Source organism: Colossoma macropomum, unplaced genomic scaffold (genome assembly GCF_904425465.1).
Source record: "Colossoma macropomum unplaced genomic scaffold, Colossoma_macropomum, whole genome shotgun sequence".
Taxonomy (NCBI): Eukaryota; Metazoa; Chordata; class Actinopteri; order Characiformes; family Serrasalmidae; genus Colossoma; species Colossoma macropomum.
Window position 1 is genome coordinate 34624220 of NW_023494805.1, and position 24002 is coordinate 34648221.

Genomic DNA, 24002 nt, shown 5'->3' on the forward strand with positions numbered 1-24002 from the left:
GAGCAGCTGCACATGAGCCTAAGTGATTATGCCTAATGTCAAACGTTGGTTAGAGGAGTATAAAGAGCAGTGGATCTACATTCTTTGGTGTGATCAATCTGGAGCATCTTCCACCTTTGGGGTGAGCTGGATTAATGTGATCTAGAACTAAATCCAACAATGCTGCTGTGACTGAATGCAATCCAGTCCTCACAGTGATGTTCCAACATCTAGTGTTAAGCCTGCCTATAAGAGTAGAAGCTGCTACTGCAACAAAGGGTGGACAAGCTCCCTGTTAATACCCTTGATTTTGGAAGCAATGTCAGATGAAGCGTCTACATCCTTCAGATATATAGAGTAACTGTAAGAATCTGTATTTTGCTCATGTTCTGTCTATTGAGTTTGGAGCTTAACAGAATAAATAAAATTCACAGGGACGCTCTGCGGGACATAAAAATGTGAATCACTGTTGCTGAATCATAATAGGGCATCCTAATCAGGTGGCAAGTACACATACTGTGTGTGTGTGTTGTGTTCATAACCCACAAACTCTCTGACAACAACAAAACATCTCATGTAAGCACAAAAACCTAACAGCAGTTAAATATCAGAATCATTTTTCAAATGAGTGTAACCTTAACCGCTTTTTGCATGCCCCCAAGTGGCCATTCTGCCAACAAAATGCATAGTGCAACTTAGGGACCTCCACTAAAACAGGTGGGAATTGCATTGTATGGCTACTGTGAAAATTAACACTTGACAAAGAAACAGAATTTACTTAATCACATGTAATTACTAGTGCAGTTACTTTATATTTGTTTCCAAAAATATGAAACCTTTACTTTTTGTGTTTCCTGATGATTTTGTTCACAGTTTGGGACTAACGTAAATTTTAGCAAATTAAACTGTAGGTAGTGTGAAGTCATTAAGTAAGTCCTTAAGTAAGGATCATGAGTTACTCTATTTGTGGGAGCCCCCAGTGTGGAACTCACAGCAATAAAACTGTTCATGGCCTATTTACATTATGTTTTATGTGATGTATATAGTCTTATATTTTCTGTTGACTTGTTTATTTCACTACATTCCAGTCTGCATTTTACAAAACTGTGGATTGGATTTTCTGATCATGAATAAGGATTCCTGATTTGTGAGTTGCGATTCATAAGGTTTGATTCATTGATGGAGTCCTCTGTGACCCTGAATTCAGACAAAAACTTGTCCAGGTAAATTACCCATGACCACCTGGCTCATAAAACTGGTCAGACTAATGGATTAGATAATGAGAGCGAGCAAGAGCATGACCTACAAACACACACACACACACACACACACACACACACACACACACTCACACAGCTATAGTTTTATTTAGCATACGGAGCTTGACCTCTATGTGGCTCCATCTGACGTTCAACTTCACGTGTCAGTGTGAATTTAAGTACTGCTCAATCAAACTTACTGCAGAAAGCTTTTTGTATCTATCTCTCTCTCTCTCTCTCTCTCTCTCTCTCTCTTTCTCACACACACTCTCTCCTGTTTGCACTATCCTCCTGGCATTCACCCTTCTATTTCAAATTAGATTCTTCAAATGTGGCATTTTGACCCTGTATGTGAAGGAAGGGTATAGAAGAAAGGGATGTGTGGAGGGAAGAAAAGAGGTTGGAGGAGACAGAGGAGGAGAGTAAGTGGGTATATTAAATCAATTTGATATTAATAGCAGAACTGGGAATAGTTTGAAGAAAGTGAAAAGTGCTTCCTCGAATAGCAGATCCCCTGAGAACTGTAATGTGTGTGTGTGTGTGTGTCTGCGCAATCGGTCTGTTCCTGAAATAATTGGAAAAAGAGAGATCTCCTTTCCAGTTCAATGAATTCCTGATCAGAAATTCTAAACAGAATCAACTCTGGTGGGTGAAAAAAAAATTAAAAAACACATAAGTCAGAAAGATATTGATTTTAGTCTCCAACAAAAACGCTATGCTTGTGTCTGTTTCTCTGTTGTGAAATGAAAATATTAAGACCCAAAACCCAAAACCCAAAGTTTTCCAAACACATTTGCGCTTGTACTCGCATTTGTCTAATTTGAGCCAAAGCATCTGGAATTTAGGTATTCTATATTCGTTACATTTAATAATCTAAAAAGTTGTGACCGTTGCACACACCTCAGGCATTAAGGGCCAGATTCATAAAATTCAGCTGTAACAGAGTGATGCCATGTAAAATGCACTGCACAGTAAATAAGAGCTATTCATAAAGTCACCATGGGGGTGATTAACAGGTTGTCAAAATGGGCACAGTGAAAGAAGTGAAGACAAACAAAGAAACAGAGCTATGAATTTTAAGGAAACAAGTGCTAGCAAGAAATAGTGAACTATTTGGTTAAGATGCTTTTAACCAAGAAACAAATTATTTCTATCAAAAAATTTTGTTGATGCTAGAAAAAATGACTGCTAGAGTAGTTCAGGCATTATTTTTGTGGGATTGTGCTGTGTTATGATTTGCCACTGGCACATGCAAATTATGGAAAACAGGTACAACATTCTAAGCGTTGGCCCTATCATCAGTAGATCAAGCCCTGGTGATGCTACAGCCATCCGTTGTGGCCGGGAGTCCAAGACAGCAAAATTGGCCTCGCTCTCTCTGGGTGGGTAGGATGCCTCCCCTTCTCCCCTTATTACTCAGCGCAATACTAACCGGCACAGTTGTCTGTTAGCTGACGTAACAGAACTGGCGGCTGGCGCTTTCCTCGGAGTGCGTTCGGCTGCCCAATTACGAGCAGCAGTTCAAAAAGATGCGGTAGCTGGCTTCACAGGTCTTGGAGGAAGTCTGTGCTAGACTTCACCCTCCTAGTGCTGGTGGTATAGTGTGATTGGGCGAGTCCTAACTAGTGGGTGGAATTTAAATTGACTAAATTGGGGAGAAAATTGGGAAAAAAAAAACAAAAAAAAAACAGGCTATAAACCCCATGAATCTAAAATGATTATGACAAGGAAACACTAATACTGTCTAGCCCTATTTACACTAGCAGTGAATCTCTTGTAATTATGACCTCCTCACACTTGCATTAATGCTCTTCATCAGTAATTTAGAAAGCATTTGGATTTTTGACTGTTCTGACTGTCTTTATGAAGATACTTTGTTATCATGAACGAAACGTCCATGCTTTTCAATCATGATAACAAACGTACTTTGCACTTCATGAACATTTCAGGCTGTTAGCACATGTTACACTCAAATGGTGATAAGCTGAAAGCTGTCCTGTATGGCAGGACTCTACAAATACACTGTGATGCCTTATGGCATCATCAACACACCATACACTGAAATTGAGTAAAACCAGGTTTACCTGCAACACAATGATCTCCTACAGGTCACACGCACTATTCAGAATCCAAGTGCAAGGCCTCAACACTGGGACTGATCTCCTTCACTCCATTTCTTGGTTGCTCCCATCCTCTGGGATATGAAGATCCACAAACCAACCATCAAGACTTAATATCTGGGCTCTCATTACCCCCGCTACCAAACACACATGAGCAACTGTGCTTAACTTTTTTTCCCCAAACATCTTGTAGAAAGTGTGCAAACTCTAGAATCCTCTCCTGTTCTGCAGTGACCATGGTTTCATCACTTATTGCTCATTTATACCCTCACAGTAAGAAGGTGACTATCTTAGTGGGAATTAAGGCAGTTAACTGCCTGTTGTCTTATCCCACTTCCATACCAACTAGGTGAAGAGGTTGAACCACAAGCTAGACTACTAAACCCATAGCAACTGTGAAGACCAGCAAAGTCACGGTGGCAAGTTTGTCCCTTGGCAGAGTACGCTAAGAATTTGTTCATACCTCTTCCAATGTTTCCTCAGTTTCTTGTGTCCTCTCTTGTCTTGGATGCTCAGTCATGGCACTTGCTTCCTGGTTTTAGCTCACTGACAAAGTCTCGGCCTCTACCCACAGCTACCTGAAGAAGGCAATGAGGACTGATTTAGTTTGACTCTAACTGGGAAAAGTGTACAAATCCCTCTTAAGAACATAACTCTCCATATACCATTCAACTCCTGAGCCCCCTATTTATTCAGGACCTTCTTTATATCCTCAGACTATAGTTCCTAAAAGTTTGAAGAAGAATTCTTAGACTCACCACCTTTAACTCTCATTTTCAGTGGATCTCTGAAGCAATGTGGTACAGAAGGGGTCAACTCCAGTACCTAGTATATTGGGAGGGGAGAGATTGGTTGGTTGGCTGACCAATCAAACTGGCTGGACAATGCCACGAACACTGCCAGATAGATGCCATCTGGTTTGGAGTTTGCCTTTGTAAAGTCTTATTTGACTAGCAGTGCCCATTACATACAATCTTAAAAAAGATGGTTCTTCAATGCTTCTTTAGCAAAGAAAATGGTTCTATATAAGAGCACAAACACTCAAAGAACCCTCTGCATGATTAAAGAGTTCTTTGCATCGTGAAGGGGTTCTTCAAATTGATGGAGAATGTCATGTAGATGGCCTTTTTTTAAAAAGGGCCCTGTACAGCACCAAAAAGGATTGCACTATTGTTACAAGCCAAAGAACACTTTTTGGTATTATATAGAACCCATTATGCTAAGAGAGCTTCCAAGTCTGTGTACCCAAGTACCTGTGTAATGAACAAGGTGAGGCAGCATATATATCTATATATGCTTCTATTGTTATGATGTCAAGCTTGTTGCAAAAGGTTCTATATAGGACCATCTACAGCACATTCTCCGTCAATCTGAAGAACGCTTTCATGATGCAAAGAACCCTCTAATTATGCAAGGGGCTCTTTGAGTGTTCATGGTTCTTTATAGACCCATTTTCTTTACTAAAGAACCCTTGAAGAACCATCCTTTTTCAAGAGTGCAGACTTGAACTAGCGTAGCTGCAACAAAGACCAACAACTAAACACCTTAACCAGCAAACAGAGACCTCACAAAGAGTGGCTAAACCACAGGTGTATATATGTGATAAGTAATAAGTCCAGAGAGGAGCTGCAGGTGTGATCATGATTGGGTGGAGCCAGGGTGGAGCTGGAGCAGAAAAAGAAAAGCACATGGCCTGATGATCTGCATTACCCTGCAGGCCCTGGAGGGGGGAGTTTGTGACAACCTGTGTTTTTTTGTTTGTTGCTATTTTTATTGTTTCCATGTCATTTGAGCACAGCGGCTGCCCTTTATATTGTCTGACCATTTCATGATGAATGGATCAATAGAAATGAACCAAAATGACATTACTTGGAATAAAATCTGATTCAAGTTATAAGTTAGTCTTTTTGCCTTCTCCTGTAAAGTCACCATTTTGGAGATATGGGATTTATCTAGGACAGTTTCTACATGATTTGTATCTTACTCATTTGTAACACATCTATAAACAAACAAGTTTTTACATGCTGTAATTTCTGTAATGAGTACACAAAACTATCCAGTAGCTGGCAGTGGATTCATTTGGTATAAAGAATTATCATGACATTTGTTAACGTAATGTAATGAGACCAATTGCCGAAGTTGCTAACAACAAATGTTGTTTATTCTTTTCCTAACTGCAGCTATTAGGATATTTATGAGATGGTATTGAATAAAGAAGGAAGCACAGATGTCGCAAATGTGCTGTTCGCAATGTGATGTGATAAAATAAGCTGAAACAACAGAAATGTTAACACCTGATTTTCATTCTCAGCAGAAACTGGCTAATTAGCTCACTGTAAGCTCATAAGTATGTCTTTTTTCATTATATTTTCTACAAGTTCATGATACACAGGAGAGAAATTAAAGTGTTTTCTAATTACTGGTGATTAAGATCTAATGCTGAGTATTGGGTTTTCTGGTAGTGAGGGATGTCGGTGACTTTATGTGCGTGTCTGTGAGAGAGAGAGTGAATGAGACTGAGAGGCTCAGTGAGATCTGTGTTTTATTGGTCCTCACTGACACTGCACTTATGAAATCTATTACACCCACCTAGTGACATTCAGAGAGAAGACAGAGAGAGAGAGAAGAGAGAGAGAGAGAAAGAGAGAGAGAGAGAGGAAGAGGGAGAAGATGGAGAGACAGACAAAGGGTAGGTCATCTTTGCCACAATACATCATTTGCAATTAAGCAACTTTATATTAGCAAGCTAAAGTCTCTCTTTTTTCATTTACTTGGGTACTTAGAGACTGTAGAACGGTACTGGCGCTCTGCTTTTTAAATAACTCTGAGAGTCACTCTCCCCGTTACAGTTCATTCAGCTGGTGTCAGTTAATGTGTCAAATTGCCTTTATTAAAAACCTCAGCCAAAGGACCAATAAAACTGCGACACCTTAATTGAATTTTGAGGGACAGCTCTTGGCTCAAATCCATTCAGAGAGACGGAGGAGTGGAGTTATTGTGCCGAGCATGGCAGATTTGGTGGATTAGTAAATGAATGTCTAAAATTAGCTGTGGAAAGAATAAAAAAAGAATATTTGATCATCAGTGCAGGACTAAGGACAAAGATGTCTATTTTCTGGAGATACTGCTAGCTTCAGACAGGGCTGTTTCTGGACATAAGGGGTCCTAAGCGGAGCCCCACTCACTATTCATATTGGTTTGGTTGCAACAATGAATGGCTAAATGAGAAATTAAAAGATAATGAATTATAAAACAAATTAAAATAAGTGGCCTGCGATGAACTGGTGACCTGTCCAGAGTGTTTACTGCCTTTCACCCAGTGAATGTTGGGTTAGGCTTCAGGAGCCCCCCTGCGACCCAGGAGAATAAGCAGCTTAGAAGATGAATGAATGAATGAATGAAAAATAAGTGGCATGCTGATAGGCCCCAGTGGGTCTTAAGCCCCATACCCCTTTCCTCATAGACTGTAAAGGTGTCATCTTGGTTGCCATGTATAATAACTGTTTTATAGATCTGTTTTAATTAGACCCAGCTCAGCTTCACCTCAAGAATAGAGCTCTGGGGTGGGTTTGGGTTCTTTAAGCACCCCTCTGGTACGGTACCAACATGCCTATGAGATTTCACTTCAGTAAACTTTAACCTGACACAAATGCACACATGAACACACATGGATCAAGCAGTAAAAGCACCAAAAATGCTTTAAAAAAGAAAAACAGTCCTGTTGTGTAACCAATGGTCCTATTGAATAACCAAACATAATGTCAGGTTTTCAGTATTATATAAAGACAAATATATGCAATTTTCTCAATTTTTTATAGCCGTCAAATACAGCAGTGAATAAAAATCACCTTGAAAGTCAGGGAGTGCCAGTTCAGTGCTCTGCCCTGATGATCATATTAGCATGTAACTGTGCTACTTTAGGCTGCCTATAAGACTCTTTGAGGTGAGAATCCAAACACTGCATTTGTCAAAGTTTACATCAAATGAAGTGTAATTCTAAAACAGTGGTTAGGGGGCAGTGTAACAATATTTTAAAACAAAGTTCACTTTAGGGCCATCCTCAGTGCACAATAAGTACTGTGCTGAAGCATAAGGATGACTACTACTCCGTGGGGGGGCTTATTCACCCAAGTTACCCTATAGCTTTTTCACACCGCGTCATGTTCACATCCATGAATGCATGAAAGAAAGTATAAATGTGTGAAAAACGAGGAAGAAAGAGAGAAATATAGTGAAAAAAGGTGGGAAACCATGTGATTTGAGAGACCATTTGTGTGTGTGTGTGCTGCCAGGAGCACCAGCAGGAGCTTTCTCTCTGTATAAGGGCAAAGCCAAGTCCCAAAATGCCACTCAGCCAGACATGCACGTCGCTCCAGGTGACCTTTGACACTGCAAGGCTCTTTTTTTGCTGATGGAACCCGATTCGACAGACAGTTCAAAGCGCTGAGCGCTATTTGACGCGTCCCCACGGCAAGCCACCGGAGGCCAGAATACATCGCCTCTCGCGCATCACTCTGAAGTCGGACACTTGCAGTTAACACTGGGAGAGAACAATACACTTAGCCAGTGACAGAAAGAAAGATTCAGATAACATGGGTGTGAATGCTAATGATGAAGCAAATTTGGGAAATCTGAGCTGAATACTATATGAGTCAGACATATTCTAAGAAACCAGACCAACCACTAGAAAAGTCACTCCTTCAACTTCTCTTCTGCTGTCACTCATGTTTGTTTTGGTGTCATACACTTTCCCTCTCATGTGATTTTGCAGAAAGCACTGCAAAATATTATAAAACTCAGTAGAACAACACAGTGCTTACATATCAATTATGCTTACATCACTATTTATTATTTTATTTTTGTCTAATATGTTTTACAGCTCAATTTATTTTTACACATTAATGTGCACGTGTGCTTTGTGTCTCAAGGAATAGCTTCCTTGGTTGGATCATTTTCAGGATAAATAATATAGCCTCTTTCTGCAGGACCTTTAGTGGCCAATTATACTAGCGGAATAGAAATAGACTCTGACATTTCAATTAATGTAATCAAATAAATTATTTTTCCCATAACTCTTTTCAGATCATCTAGGACACTGTGTGTGTGAAATGTTGAGCTGCTAGCGAGCAATGGGGGGTGAAAGGGGAGGGGTGAAAGTGAAAACAATTCACACCTCTCCACAAACATGACCAGGCTGAGATAAAATGGACAGCACAACTGCAGCTTTCTTGAGATTGAAAGCAAAAATTGTGCACAGCTGCCACAATAAAAACTAGCATTTAAGCACAATAAAAACACTTTAGTAAATGTTGAATTTGTTTGCTCACCTACATAGACAAAAAAGTTTGCTTCTTGTTTTGCAAATTATACTCATTACCCTCATACAAGTAAATTCTATCAATGCCATTGCAGGGGAAAAAATGCATAGTTCAAAAACAGAGGGATCTCCAAAACAGAAAGGAATTGCATTTTATGGCGACTGTAAAAAAGGGGTTAAATAATAGGGATCATAAAGACACTGGGATGAACTTGAATGGAATGAAATTAATTAAGAAATATATTAAGCTTTTCTCTGTAACTTACTTTAAGGAAATCCTTAATATGCTTTTAATTAGTCACAAAATGGTAACAAAGGCCATAGTAACGAACACCAGCTCAAGAAAGATTAATTAAAATTCATTTAGGCAGTATTGATTAAAGATCAAACTAATTTCTAAGCCATAATATATCTATATGCAACTATTAACTAGTCATTAGTAATTTACCCCTTCCAAGTTATAACAAAACTAGTGAAAACTGAAAGCAAGTTTGGGCGAACTCAATCTTCACCTGAGCTACTTCAGTAATGTTTGCAACTGTATTTAGACTGTTTTTGAATAATTAGTTAACTAATGTAGTGCAATTTTTGTGGGTTGGATATGTAATATAAAACAGAGTTTAAAAGCATAATTTAGAGTAAATGTATGGAGTATTTTGTTACATGTCACATTCAGTTCAGAAACTGCCCTCTCAAAAACAGAACTGTTTAATAAGGATTACTTTTTCTATGTACTCCAGTAGGTTTTAAGAAAGGACTGCTATGCGGCAAAAATCCAAAACATGACCATTTATTTCCAGATATTTATATGTATGTTTCATCACAAAAGTTACAATTCTGTGTTTATATCTTTAGGGGATTTTTCCCATTTTATCCCCAATTTAGTCATATCCAATTCCACCCACTAGTTAGGTCTCCTCCAATCACACGATACCACCAGTGCTAGGAGGGTGAAGGCAAACACAATCTTCCTCCGAATAATGTGAAGCGCCACCACATTTTTTTGAACCGCTGCTAATGCAACGTCAATGGACAGCTGAACATGCGTGGAGAAGAACGCTAACCACCAGTTCTGTTACATCAGCTAACAGATGCCTGCGCTGGCTAGGAGGGGACACACATTAGGAGAAAGAATAATGGTTTATAGTGACGGAGGGGAAAGGGAGGGCCATCCTGCCCACCCAGAGAGAGAGAGGTCATTTGTGCTGTCTTGGCCTCCCAGCCACGGATGGCTGTAGCATCACTGGGGATCGAATTCAGAATGACCTGATAACAGGGTCAAAGCTTAGACGGCTGTGCCACTCAGGAGCTGTGTCTTCATTTGTGTGCTGCCAGGGCTGTAACTGTAATTACATTAATGATGCCATTCCTCAAAATTGAGACACCTAGACAACAGACAGACTAATGCATCTCTGTGGATATCTGTAATAAAGAGGTTGGATTTCAATTAGTCTTAATTGAGACATAATAACACTTTGATGAAGATTCACACAACAGGTTGTGATGAATGCAGCAAACATTTCCACATCAGGGGAAAGACTGAATGATAATTCACCTGGTACACTGGAGTGCAAGGCTACAGTGGGAATTAGCCTCATGGGAATTCATGTGTTGATTAGTACTTCCAGATTTTAAAGTAATGTATAAATTCATAGCTGAATTCTATACTTTACCTATACAAAGCCCGACCTATTTAACATCTGATTACATTTTTGGCTGAATTTCCTTTGTGTTTTTTGACAAGATGTTCTTTGGATTTACTGCTGAACATGGCTAAACATTTGTATATGCAAAATGCCACCACAGCTACTGGAACTACAGTGACAAATGTTTTTGACTGATTTTGACACTGCAAGCTGCTTACAACCCCAGCAAATAGTGTGACATATTAAATATTAAAGTGTGAAATATTAAATATATCTGTATGATACTAAAATTGAGAGTTCCATTAAACATCCAATTTTGAAGGGAAAACCAAGACATAATAAAACATTGCTTAAAAACTATGATCAGACAGATCTGAGAGCTGTGTAGTCGTGGCCCTAATATTCTGATGAGCATGCAGGAATGACAGCTCTAGGTCCCACAATCCCAACATATCACGTGTTGGAACAAAATCTCATATTCCCAAAATGGTAACTTTACAGAAGAAGACAAAAAAGTCACAGGGTAAGGACTTTTAATTAAGATTTAATTTTAATTAATTAAACATGCGAAATTTGTCACAATAATGATAAAATGCAGTCATATTGCTCACCTTTAATGAAAATGTACACAAACTTTCTCAGTTGTCAGATCCATTGCCATCCTTTGGGGCTCAACTGTATGAGAAAACTTTAAAATACTTTAAAACTGAAATATTGAACTACACAACGGACTTGCCAGAAATGCCAGAAAAAAATTAATTTGAATAAAGTGACGATATGCAGGTGGGGGTGTAGACCTCACAACCCCACGTGTCCATGACTCATTAAAACATTATCCAGCTTTTATATAGCGACATCCTAAAGAAGTTACAGTTCCTATTGTGTACATGTATATTGTGGGTCCAGATTAAACTTATTAGAAAGAAAAATACATTTTGTTTCCCTGGAGTTTTACCTAGGTAAAGGAGAATTCAAAAGCACAGATTTTCTTTGTGATTTCTTAGCACAAATTTAGCATTTAGCCAACATTCACATGGCCATATTTAGAAAATGAACTAAAATGAGAATTAACAATACTCGGTGACTGCATGCATGTGCAAGTATTCATATGATTTAAAGCTGCAAAAATATGTACACTAAGCTTTAATTTACTCTGTATATCATCCTTGACAGGTCAATACCACCTGAGCAGGTTAAATATCATTGCTGTCCAAAAAAAAACAAAAGAAACATTTAACTTTACTGGAGAAGGCAAAAGCGACCTTTTAATAAAAGCTGATGCAAAGAGATTTTGGAGCTTTTCCACTGGTCAGTTCATCATAAAAGTTTCACACTATGTCAAAAGAGAAATAAAAAAAAGGTAGAAAAATAAAAAAAATAACTAAATAAAAAATGAAGATACAAAATAAGTAAAAAACACTGACTTTTATTTTTTGTTTGTACAATATCCTATAAATTATTTGTGAGAACTAGTTTATACAGAGTTTGAAAGAATAAGGATGATTTCTTGACAATTTCATTTTCTGGCCACTGTACTGTTATAAGGAATCATCTTGTCACTGTTGGTTGGTGGGTCGATTCATGCATTCTTCCCCCTCCAACCTCCCTTTGAGTCATGCATTTTTAACAGAGACTAAATTAAAGCACTATTTAAAGCACCATTAATGAGACTATTCTTTAAATGAATACTCTCTCTTTCTATCTCTCTCTCTCTCTCTCCATTTCATTCACTCTTCCTTTTACTTACACACATATTCTGACCCATCTGTGTTTAAAAACATTACATGAATTAGGGGTGGGTGATGCAACAAATGTATCATATCACAATAACATTTTCACAAAACATGATACGTATCATGATATTCTGACAAAGATACAATGCACTAGTAATGCCACATTTAAAAACTACAATCAAAATCTCTGGGTACAATGATTTTCATTCAACATTTCACACGCTGAGCTGCACTAAATCCAATTAAACAGAGCTAATTATGCTCTCTCTTTAATTAAACATGCGAAATTAGTCACAATAAGGATGTAAAAGTCATATTGTCCAAATGATAAAATATTGTCATATTGCTCACCTCTAAGGTGAATGGACTTAAACTTTCTCACTTGTAAGACCCATTGTCATCTTGCATGAGAAAACACCTAAAAAATTGCAATGGAATATTGAAATGCAATGGACCTTATTAGAAAAATAATGACAGAAAAAATGTTTTTAATTTGAATATTAAAAATATTTCACTGAAATGCAAAGAGTCTGCAAAGAGTCTGTTTAAGTGTGGGAAATGTAGTATATTATCTCTTCATTATATTATCATTATATTATCCGCAGTATCTATTCATGCATGCCTGACAGCAGTAACATCACTGTATACCGATTATTTGGCTGTGTGGTGCTATTTTGTAATTTGTCCACCACTCTGTGTTCTTCATTGCTTTATTTGCTTGAATGCCTCTTGAAGTTTGGTCTTGACTAAAAAGTAACTTTCTCTGTCCTTGAACTTGCGATTCATCACGCTGAAGCCATGGCTTTAGACACCACAGCACTGAAGAGAACGGGCTGTGAACTGACACTAAAGTGGATGTGTGGCTGCCAGTCCAAGTTGTGGCCTTCATGTAGCCAAATGCAGGTGTTCCAAGAAATGATTCCAGTTACAAAAGTTGTGTGAATAGATGAACCTTGGATAAACGTTCAAGGTATTCTTTTGAATGGATCTTCACATGGCAAGAAAGAAGCTCTTGTCACTGCTTGGTGTTTCCAAATCAGTTCGCCTACTTTCTCATTAAGCCAAAGAGAAGTGAATATCCTTCAGACTAAAGGCTAATTCATAGGAACCCACACTGACTCTGCAAGATACATTTTTACAGTGCAAAACTGTGAAAGAAAACATTTGTTTATTTGATTTCGAGAAACAACAGCTAATAAGTTTTTTTTTCATTTTTCACTATCAGGAAGAAAAGCAGGAAACAGATTTAACAAAAAATTATACTGACATAGAAGCCTCAATAACTAAACATAATATTTTTCTTGTTTAGTTAGTCCACACTTTGACTTCATTACAGCTTCCATCCTTTTTAGGAGACTTGCTTTTAGTTTTTTAAAGAAACCTGCAGGAATATTTTTCCATGACTCCAAAGTTTAGTCATGGAAGTTGTTTGTATTTTCTGTTTCTCATGATTTAAGTAAACTTAAACACTGTCAGTGACATTGAGGTCTGGACTCTGGGGACATCAGTCCATTATTCTAAGAACACCAGCAGCTAATCTTTTTTGTCTATTTATGTCTATGTATATCTCTGTGTATATTTTAGTGTCTATGTATATCTAATCCCCTCAGAAAATGAATAACTTGTACTTAATGGCTGCTTTGACAGGAAAACAAACAAAAGAAAGTTAGCCTCTGACATTTGCACAGAACTGTACGTCTGTTAAAACGCATCTTCGTCTTCCATTCATCTTCATCTTGTTTACATGCTGAGTCTGTTGTTTTCATTGTCTGCATGTGTAAGTGAGGCATGCACTCAATAGAAATCCACTCACATCACAAATCTCGATTCTTACAGATATATAGATGTATTTTATTGATTCCAAACATTAGTGTAACAGCAGAACACATCACATGCACAGAATAAAGACCTAATAGACCCTAATTACACACACACACACACACAGTGCACCTGATCACCTTATTTTATACAGCGCCCTACTGCATGCTCTACTAAACTTTACTCTCAGATTTTGGGGCTAATGACTAAGCAATTCATCCACTTCTCTGTCTTTCTCTCTTCTTAAATGTTGGAGTATAATGTGTTCATGTTCTGTCTCATTAAAATCTTTTACTCTCAGATTTTAGCTGAAGGAGACAGTTGAAGTGTCCAATTAAAACTCATTCTCTTTCTGCTCTCTCTTGCTCTTTCTCACATGCTCACCCACCCACCCACCCACACACACACGCACAGACACACACCTCCATAATTAATGAGAGCTCACTGCTGGCATTTAGACCAGACTGAATCAGGTCACTTAGTATCATGTACCTGCTTCAGGACCAGTCACATCACACCACCAGAACCCCACTGTCACACTATTTGCTAACGAGTGTGTGGTGGGAATGTGTGTGTGGGTGTGTGACCACTATGATGGAAATCAATATAATTTTGAGCTCGTGGAGGTTTATTTTATTTCATTATTAATAATTAATAATCTGTTGGAAGAAAATCTCTTAATTCCATTTTTGTCTTTTTTCAGTTTTTGACATAACTGAAAATGCCTCTTGCCCTTTACATTATATGTAAATTTCATGAAGAATGGACCAAAAGAAACGGCCCAAAATTACTTGGAAAAAAGTCTGGCTCCATCAACTTACATTAAAAGTAAAGTTGTTTTTTCCTTTTCTTGTAAAGTTATCATTTTGGAGATACGAGGTTTTCTTCCGACAACAGCGATACATATATATATATATATATATATTTATATAGCTGTTGTTGGAGTCTTGTCATATATCAGTTATGAATGCTGCTTCTCAAATGTTGTTTATCTCCTTGAAATCCCAGTCGTATTACATACTAAGGTTTATTATTCAGTAACTACAGGGACTTCAATGCAAACTGGCTGAGCTATTCTTAAGGTATAGAAGTGTGTACTAAAGCTTTGGGGCCGGTGGGCTTTGGCCATTTAAGGGGTTAAATGTTAAGGCATCTTTTTTGTTTAAGAAGACAATCTTTACTAATTAAGTAAAAGCTGGTTCACCATGATTTTCATGCTGAATGAGATTTCTCTCACTGTGATGAGACAATCAGAGATGGGCAGCAACTAGTTACATTTATTCCACTACATTTGCTCAAAAACTATTTTGATGGATTTGCTCTCTCCTGAGCGTTTTCAAATAAAAATACTTCTACTCAAGTATTTCAGTGAGGAAAGTAATCTAGTTACGTTTAAGTCATAATTACATGTTTGCGTTCAATGTTATTACATTACATTGGTGTCTGCATCTGTACAGCTTTGTGAATGGTAACATCTCAGACTTCTGAGGTTTATCATTTTATTTTAGCCATCAAAAAGAGAAGAAGAGACCCTAACAAACTTCAGTTCCTTTGCTGATAAATGGATATACTAAGAGGTTGCAGTTGTTTAGTCACTGAAGTTGCTCCCTACTTCAGTTTGATCTGGTGCTTTTACACTTTTACTGAAGTTGTTTTGTGGAATGGTTCTCTTATTTTAACTTCATTAGTTCATTAGTTAAACAGCTTATCTTTGAGTGTGGGTGAGGCTATTCTACCCTGGAACCTGGAGTACGGTCCACCTCTGGACACAACAACCACAGTCACTCACTGTGTGTATGTGTTAAGTTTCAAATGTGATTTATCAATGTCTCCTCAGATTTACTACACATCACTCTAATGTCCCACTCTCACAGATGCAAGAATGAACTGCCACACAGGACACTGTTCAGTGAGTTCATCACATCCTCATCGTGCTCGGTTCATTCTGTTAGGCTGAATTATTCAGGCAGAGCAAAACACAACAAATCACAGATGTTATTATGTGTGTTTATCTGGGACATGGGGGTCCCCCTGAGCCCAGCATGACTCAAAGTGAGGAAAGCACTAAATGTTTTATCTTCGTTTAAATTCCAAAGGATTGAAATCCTCCAATCTCTCTCTCTCTCTCTCTCTCTCTCTCTCCCCACACACACACAAGCGCAGAATTCAGCCAGTTCATTTTATTGCTTGTCATCAAGAATGAAAGCTCTTTTCTGACAAACATAACTGCACATATGCACGAACATCTGATGAATGTTTACTACGAATATATATGGTTCTTGTCTAAATTCTCTGTATATTCCAATATAAATTGATTGTTTTAGAGCATATTATTATTTTACTTTTTAAAATGTATGTTCTGGTTTGTTCAAAAGTGGTCTTGTGACAACTCTACTGTCATTTGTGGGGTTTTTGTTATTTTTTTTATTCAATGTATTATGGAAATTGTGCTTTACTACGCACATGCAAAGGAAATATATTTACATTTATTTTTTCCAGATGTGTCAGTATAATTCTTAAATATATTTACATATAAAATAATTTAGCCATTACAGAAACATCCCAACTCTAAAATCTGTTTAGACACCATGAACATTTCAGTTATGACTGAAGTTAGGATAGTAGCCATTACAAAATAACTTCCTAAGCTCATAATCCTATCCTCCAGATAAGAAAACAGTTTTACAGAAACATCCTAACTAGACAAAATTTCCTAAATACTGTCCTAACTTTAAGATAACCCCAGCAGTGTCCTAACTTCTGTTTTAACAGTCGTTTCAGTAACATTTTATTTGGATAGTCCACTTTAGATGCTGTGTACATTCAACTAAATACCTACTAAATTCTTTATTCTCCTAACCCCACCACTTTAGAATCAACTGAGTTTCAACAGACAGTTTATTAGCAATTTGAACACCTGTAGATAATCTATAGGGGACTATAGTGGACTATCCAAATGAATACCATCCTTTCTTCTGTTAGATGTTCTACTGGAAATACAATGTTACCATTTTTAGGCAGGTAGTATGTTAATAGGAGTGAAAACAGAGACAAAGACAGAAGGTTAAACAACAGAAGGTGCACTAACGATGTAATTTTTACCAAATTCCAGTTCAAAGCACTTCAGTTTTGTTTTCATATTTTTACAACAGTAGTTGTTTAGCTACCTAACTTCCTGCTCTAAGATGCAGAAGTGTGGCTAAAATGTGGAATAAAACTCTGTCTTTCAATAACGACATGAAAACATGGGACAGTATTTTTTGAATAAAGCTTTCAACTCATGTCTTCAAGTTTAGTTTAAAAGAGATCAAAAAGATCTTCTAAAATCAACATTTTGAAAAATGCATAAAAAATGTAAGTGTTATTTTTACAAGTTGAAATTTAGGGGTTAGGGTTTGGGACAGACACCTCCCAATAGAAAATACCATATAGATGATGGTTTTACCTATTGTCGCTGTCTAAAGAAAAACAAGGACCTCCAAAATTGCAACTTTACGGTTTTTGCCAGGAAAGGGCAAAACTTTATTTACTATCAGTGTAAGTTTGAAGCAATTTTGGCACATTACCACTGATCCAGTCATCAATGTACAGAGATGTACAGCAATTTTGGAGCATTTGTTCCAGTTACATCATCATTGGTAAAGATCGAAACAAATGGAGATACTCATTTTTGTTTGGACAGCGACGATATATTTAGCTTAATCTCAATTATATTGATGTTTAGGTCTCAAATGCAAAATCAACATTATACCGATGAAGATATAATGACAATAGTAGGTCATTCACTCACATCCTCTGAAGACACATCCTTCTGAGTTCTGAGTACCCTTTTAACACACTCGCAATCACCAGATTCATCAGCTCGGGAAAGGGGTCCGAAGGACAACTGATATTAGAAAATTTGTATTTTTCAAGCAGCTACACATTTAAACCAGACAGGTCTCCAAATCCCCAAAACTTACATAGTTTAGGCCTCAATAGTTTTCAATGACTGGGATCATTCTGACTTTCTCTTAGTAAATCTGGTCATTATTGTTGGTTGTAATACCTGTTATGACAGATATGAAGTAACAAATGATAGCTTTAGCTTGAAATGTAATAACAAGAGATAATCCGTAGTGAGAGTGTCCAAAGACTCAAGCACTGTAAATTGCTCATTTCTGCCCAAATTATTTTTATGACATTTCTCCCTTGGTTTGTCCTTTTTTGACCTCTAGTCTTTAACTGACCTTAATTTTACCCAAATCTCAAGGCTATCTCTCTCAACAAAGGGTAATGGCACTGCATTTATGACCTGAGATAAAGATGATGAAGATGAAGTCTGTGTGAGAGCAAGAGCCAGGCAGTGGGGAGGGAGAGAGAGAGGGAGAGAGAGGGAGAGAGAGAGAGAGAGAGAGAGAGAGAGAGAGAGAGAGAGAGAGAGAGAGAGAGAGAGTAGGTTTAATGAAATCATGTGTGGTGATACTGGACCTTTTATCAAAGCACACTTAATGCTTTAGCACCTCATCAAGTGTTGCTGAGTTAAATTAAGCCATTTCATCCAGTCTTTAATGTCAAGCTTCCCCTTACAGTGAAGAGCTGAAGATTAGGCTATTATTACACAATGAGCTTAACCTTCTTAACAGCAAGGCTCATAGTTCAATTCCACACATGATTATATCACTTTTTCATTATTGTTAATTATTATTTGCATTTAAGACAATGGTGAGAGGAAAAACTGAACTGCAAGAAGACTTATTTACATTCTAAGATGAAAAAATAGTTCCATTAAATGGTCTATATGCTTGGTGGTTGTTGCTAGATTGCTGGTGAAAAAGGTAGAGTGATTTTTAAAAAATGCAGTGTTCCAGTATCAGGAGAGTATCGAGAGATATTGGCACTCATAGAACACCTCACAGCCCATTACACTGTGAGGTCAGATTTAACTGTAGTGTAATAAATCTTAATACTAATGACTGGACAATCATCTTGGAGTTTAAGGATTTAAGGATTAGTGTATACTATCTGCTACTATACCACTTAGTGTATACTATCTGCTCTCATGTGTAACGTGTAGTGGGCAGCGCTGAGTGATGTTTCTTTATTTGTTAGCTAGGTAGGTAATGGATGCTGGCCGAATGAGTGTTGCTTATATTTTCACACGTGTAAAGAACATGTATCTTTGCTTAACAAAATATGTGCAACTGTAGACATTTTTGTGAGTGCAGCATTGATTCAAGAGTACAAGCAGTGTTAGCTACTAAGCACATATGGCCAGCAAGTAAGGTGTGTTTTAATAGTTGTAAACAATGCACAAGAAAATTGCAGTTGTTAATTGCAGTTACTTATATGGCAATTAATTACCATGTTTCACCTCCCTTCCCACCACCCCCAACTATCATCAAGGGAAAATGCTCAGCTTGCTCCGAGACGTTCTGTGATAACGTGTTTATGTCACAATACGGATTCACATTGAGTTTAGTGACAAATGGACCAACGGAAACATAAATTTTTTTTAAAGCTACATTAACTGATTTTAATAAAAAAAAAATTGATATTTTTCATGTAAACTTAAGTTTTTGAGATCAAAGATTTCCATTTCATGTAAAAACAGTAAATTTGATGAATTAATAAAGTCCTGTCTTTTCAAACTACTCGTCCTCGATGATGTTAAAATTCACTTCGGCATGGAGACAGATAATGAATATCTTTCACAAGCATTATATTTCGTCAATGTCCGAACACTGAAAGTCAATGATGCCCAAGAAATTATTGGGTTATTTTCAATACTTTGTCTCTTACTGAAAATGTTTTTTATATCATTTTGTGAAGTTTAACCACAGATTTATGGGGTTACACACACACACTGCTCATCCCTGAGTGATGCGGGATGACCCGCCGGTTCTCTGGTCTGTCTGCTTCTGAGCGTCTGTGCTGCTGACATTTTTATCTTGATTGTATCATAACACTTTGGCTGTGTGTGTGTGAGTGTGTGTGTCCTCGCTGAGACAGATCTCATTAATAACCATTTGCCCCTGTCTGAGTGCCTCTGTCACTGAGAGCAAGCCCTAAAATAAGGCTATTTATCCCCTCCATCCATCTATCGCTCCATCCCTGCACCCATCTGTCCATCTCTCCTCCCTCCCTCACAGTGACACGGATGGCAGGCGATCCATTGAAAACGCCCCCCACCACGTCATGCCACACTTCATCTTAACACACTCATTCTGTGCATCCTTCATTCTGCTTCTCTCCCTCCTTTTCTGTCTCTCCTCAGTCAGAGCTAGACTGTCTCAGGAGGGTTACTGTCTGGTTACTGGACTCCTTTTAACTTTACATGTTGAAATATGGTTTATTAAACTTAAAAAAGCAACTATTAGTCAAAGTGTCATTAAAAGGAATGCTCAAAGCAATAGTCAGGCCAAGATCACATGTACACAATTTCCCGCTCTAATAAATACAGCTATGAGGCAGGAAACATGCACCCAGTAGTTTAATTTGGGAAGAATTCAACACTCATAGTCATCACAGGTCAGAGGTCAAAACAAAGGCAAGTACCATTAGCAGAGCCAGTTTAATGGGAACCTGGCACCCTTTGGCCAAAAGTATGCAGACACCTTTTATTGAATTATTGAGTTCTTAAATTCAGGTGTTTCTACCACATCCATTGAAAACAGGTATGTCAAATCAAGCACACAGTCATGTAATCTCCAAGAGCAAATAATTTTTTGATGCTTCTCAGAGTAGGAGTGCCGATTTAGGATCTGTTCTTGTCAGTGAAGTCACAGTAAATAAAAGAAGAATCTGACCCTAGATCAATACTTAGGAGTTCTGTGAATACAGGCCATTGGCAGTAGAACGGATCATACTGAAGAGCTCAGTGAATTTAAATGTGCCACTGTGATAAGATTCCACCTTTGCCACGTCAGCTTGTGAAATTTCCTCCCTGCTAGATCTGCCCTGGTCAACTGTAAATGCTATTATTGTCAAATGGAGCAGAGAGGTGAAAAAGTGGCTCACAAAAAATCACCTGTTCTCTGTTGCATCACTTACTACAGAGTTCCAAACTGCCTCTGAAAGCAACATCAGCACAACAACTGTGAATCAGGAGATTAACGAAATGAGTTTCCATGGCCGAGCAACTGCACACAAGCCTAAGATCACCACAATGCCAAGGATCAGCGGCAGTGGTGTAAAGCACACTGTCACTGGACTCTGGAGCAGAGGGAGAGATGAATCACCCGTATCCGATGGATGGATACAGGATGGATCTGTGTTTGGCAGATGCCAAGAAAACTCTATCTACCTGAAAGCGTAGTGCCAACAGTAAAGTTTGGTGGAGGAGGGATGATGGTCTAGGGCTGTTTTCCAGTGAAGGGTGATGTTAATACTACAGCATATAAAGACATTTTGCACAATTATTTGATTTCAACTTTGTGGCAACAGTTTGATGAAGGCCATTTCCTGTTCCAGCATGACTGTACACTGACTGTGCACAAAGCAAAGTCCATAAAGACATTATTAGATGAGTCTGATGTGGAGCAACTCCAGTGGCCTACACAGAACCCTGACCTCAACCCCTTCGAGATGAATTGGAACGTAGATGGCAGGTCAGGCCTTCTCGTCCAACATCAGGCCTAACCTCACAAAGGGGGGCTGTTATAGCTGAAAAGGTAGGAAGGGGGCAGCTTCAAATAAATGCCCTTGGTTTTGGAATGAGACGTCCAATAAGCTCATATAGGTGTGATGGCCAGGTGTCTCATACTTTTGGCCATATTGTGCATCAAGCACAGCACTGCAAATTGCTAGAGGATGAGTGAGCGTTAAATGAATACAAACAGCTAAAAATGAAACATGAAACATATTTCTAGCCATTTATGTGGGAACATCCTCTACTTTTGAAAAATAGAAGGATGTATTCCAAGAAAAAAAACAGTATATTTCCATTTTCTGCAGCAAATAGGTTTTGGGCAGTAGACACAAGCATTACTGCTACTGAGAACTGAGTCAGTGAGTGAGTTTATTGGCATGAGTGAGTAAATCAGTTTCAGCTCACTGATTGCGATGTTGCTCCATAGGAATTCATTTATTTTGGACACTCTATGGAAGTGCCTTCTAATGTCTGATAAACTCAGAAAACATTATTGATTGGCTTTTCTCCTCAGATGAAATTCTCTGGCAACAGCCCAATCTAGTAATGCTCATACCAAATCAAATATACATCAAAAATTGCAGAAAGGAGTAAGCAAAAAAGTCTCTGAACTTTTTAAAATTTGAAGGCATACAGATCAGACGTAAATAAAAGAGCAGCATTATTCCTGTACTGCAGGGTAGGAAGATCTATGATATTACATGCAAATAGACTGACATACACAACTCAAATGTCTGTTATAAACCACTTAAATCATGCTGTTACTTCTTGTTCAGCCATGTTGAAATGACAGCACAGATTAATAACTCTGAGAAGTCTGAGATCTTGAGAACCTCTGACTTTGAGTGGGAACTAAGTTGGAGGGATGTTCAATATTTTTCCTACTTGGAACTCAGTAACTTCCCAGTTCCTGCTTAGTCATGAATGCAGCATTAGGCTCAACTTTTCAGCAGCTTACAAAGAAAAACAGATACAGATCCAGAGGAGTAAAAGGGATCATGTGTTTACAATCTATGGGAGGCAAATCCAGCCAAAAAAGAAATTAAAATTAAAACAATAAAATGAAAATGCAAACCTCTTTTTGCCATTTCTTTTTCCAAACATCTGTGCAAATATCCTGCCAAAATTGAAAATTAAATGAAATGCCTACATTTGCAATTTCATTTTTCACATGAGCACGAGCCATTTGTGACAAAAATAAAAATAAATGCAAAACAGCTATTTTTCATTTCATTTTAGTCGTTATTCTGGTTTTTCATGGCCAAATCTAAAATGAAAAAGCTAATAGAGAAAAGAAAATACAAGCTTCACTTTGGCTTTGGCTTTTCTCCATGAAGTGCAGAATACGTGTCAAAACTAAAATCAAAATGCAATGTTTACATTGTTATTTCTTTTTCACAGCAATCGGCTGCATATCTGACAAAATGAAAATGAAAATGCAAAACGGATAAATCAACAGCAAAGTGACAGTTTGTGATTCAGCTTTCGGCGTCGATGCGCTTTAAGTGTCAGAATGAAAAGGCAAATGCAAACGAACATCAGCGCCACCTGCTGGACATTTACTTTACATTTTCCACTTTTCATTTTCGTTTTCAAACTGACCAACATGCAAATATATGTTAATTAGCACTGGGCGGGGCTACGGGGTACATTTTGGGACATCCTCAGACCTCCGAGTCAGAATGGCATCATTCCTCAAGCTAAACGACTTTGAGTCGCAAGAAAATCCATCGTGATGACTCAGATCTGGTGAAACTGAACGTCAGCACAAACGCCGTCAGACCAGACGGCCTCAGAGAAAAGGTATCAGACCAAACGCAGGTCTGGTCGAGCACATAGTGGATCGTATAACTTAGAAAACTATTATGTATCTCGATATAAATGCCAGTACATCATTTCCAGTTTTTTCTGGCGCTGTTTGTTCTGACGTTCAGTTTGACCAGATCTGAGTCATCATGATGGATTTTCTTGCGACTCAAAGTCGTTTAGCTTGAGGAATGATGCCATTCTGACTCGGAGGTCTGAGGATGTCCCAAAATGTACCCCGTAGCCCCGCCCAGTGCTAATTAACATATATTTGCATGTTGGTCAGTTTGAAAACTAAAACGAAAAGTCGGAAATGTAAAGTAAATCTCCAGCAGGTGGCGCTGATGTTCGTTTGCATTTGCCTTTTCATTCTGACACTTAAAGTGCATCGACGCCGAAAGCTGAATCACAAACTGTCACTTTGCTGTTGATTTATCAGTTTTGCATTTTCATTTTCATTTTGTCAGATATGCAGCCGATTGCTGTGAAAAAGAAATAACAATGTAAACACTGCATTTTGATTTTAGTTTTGACACGTATTCTGCACTTCATGGAGAAAAGCCAAAGCCAAAGTGAAGCTTGGATTTTCTTTTCTCTATTAGCTTTTTCATTTTAGATTTGGCCATGAAAAACCAGAATAACGACTAAAATGAAATGAAAAATAGCTGTTTTGCATTTATTTTTATTTTTGTCA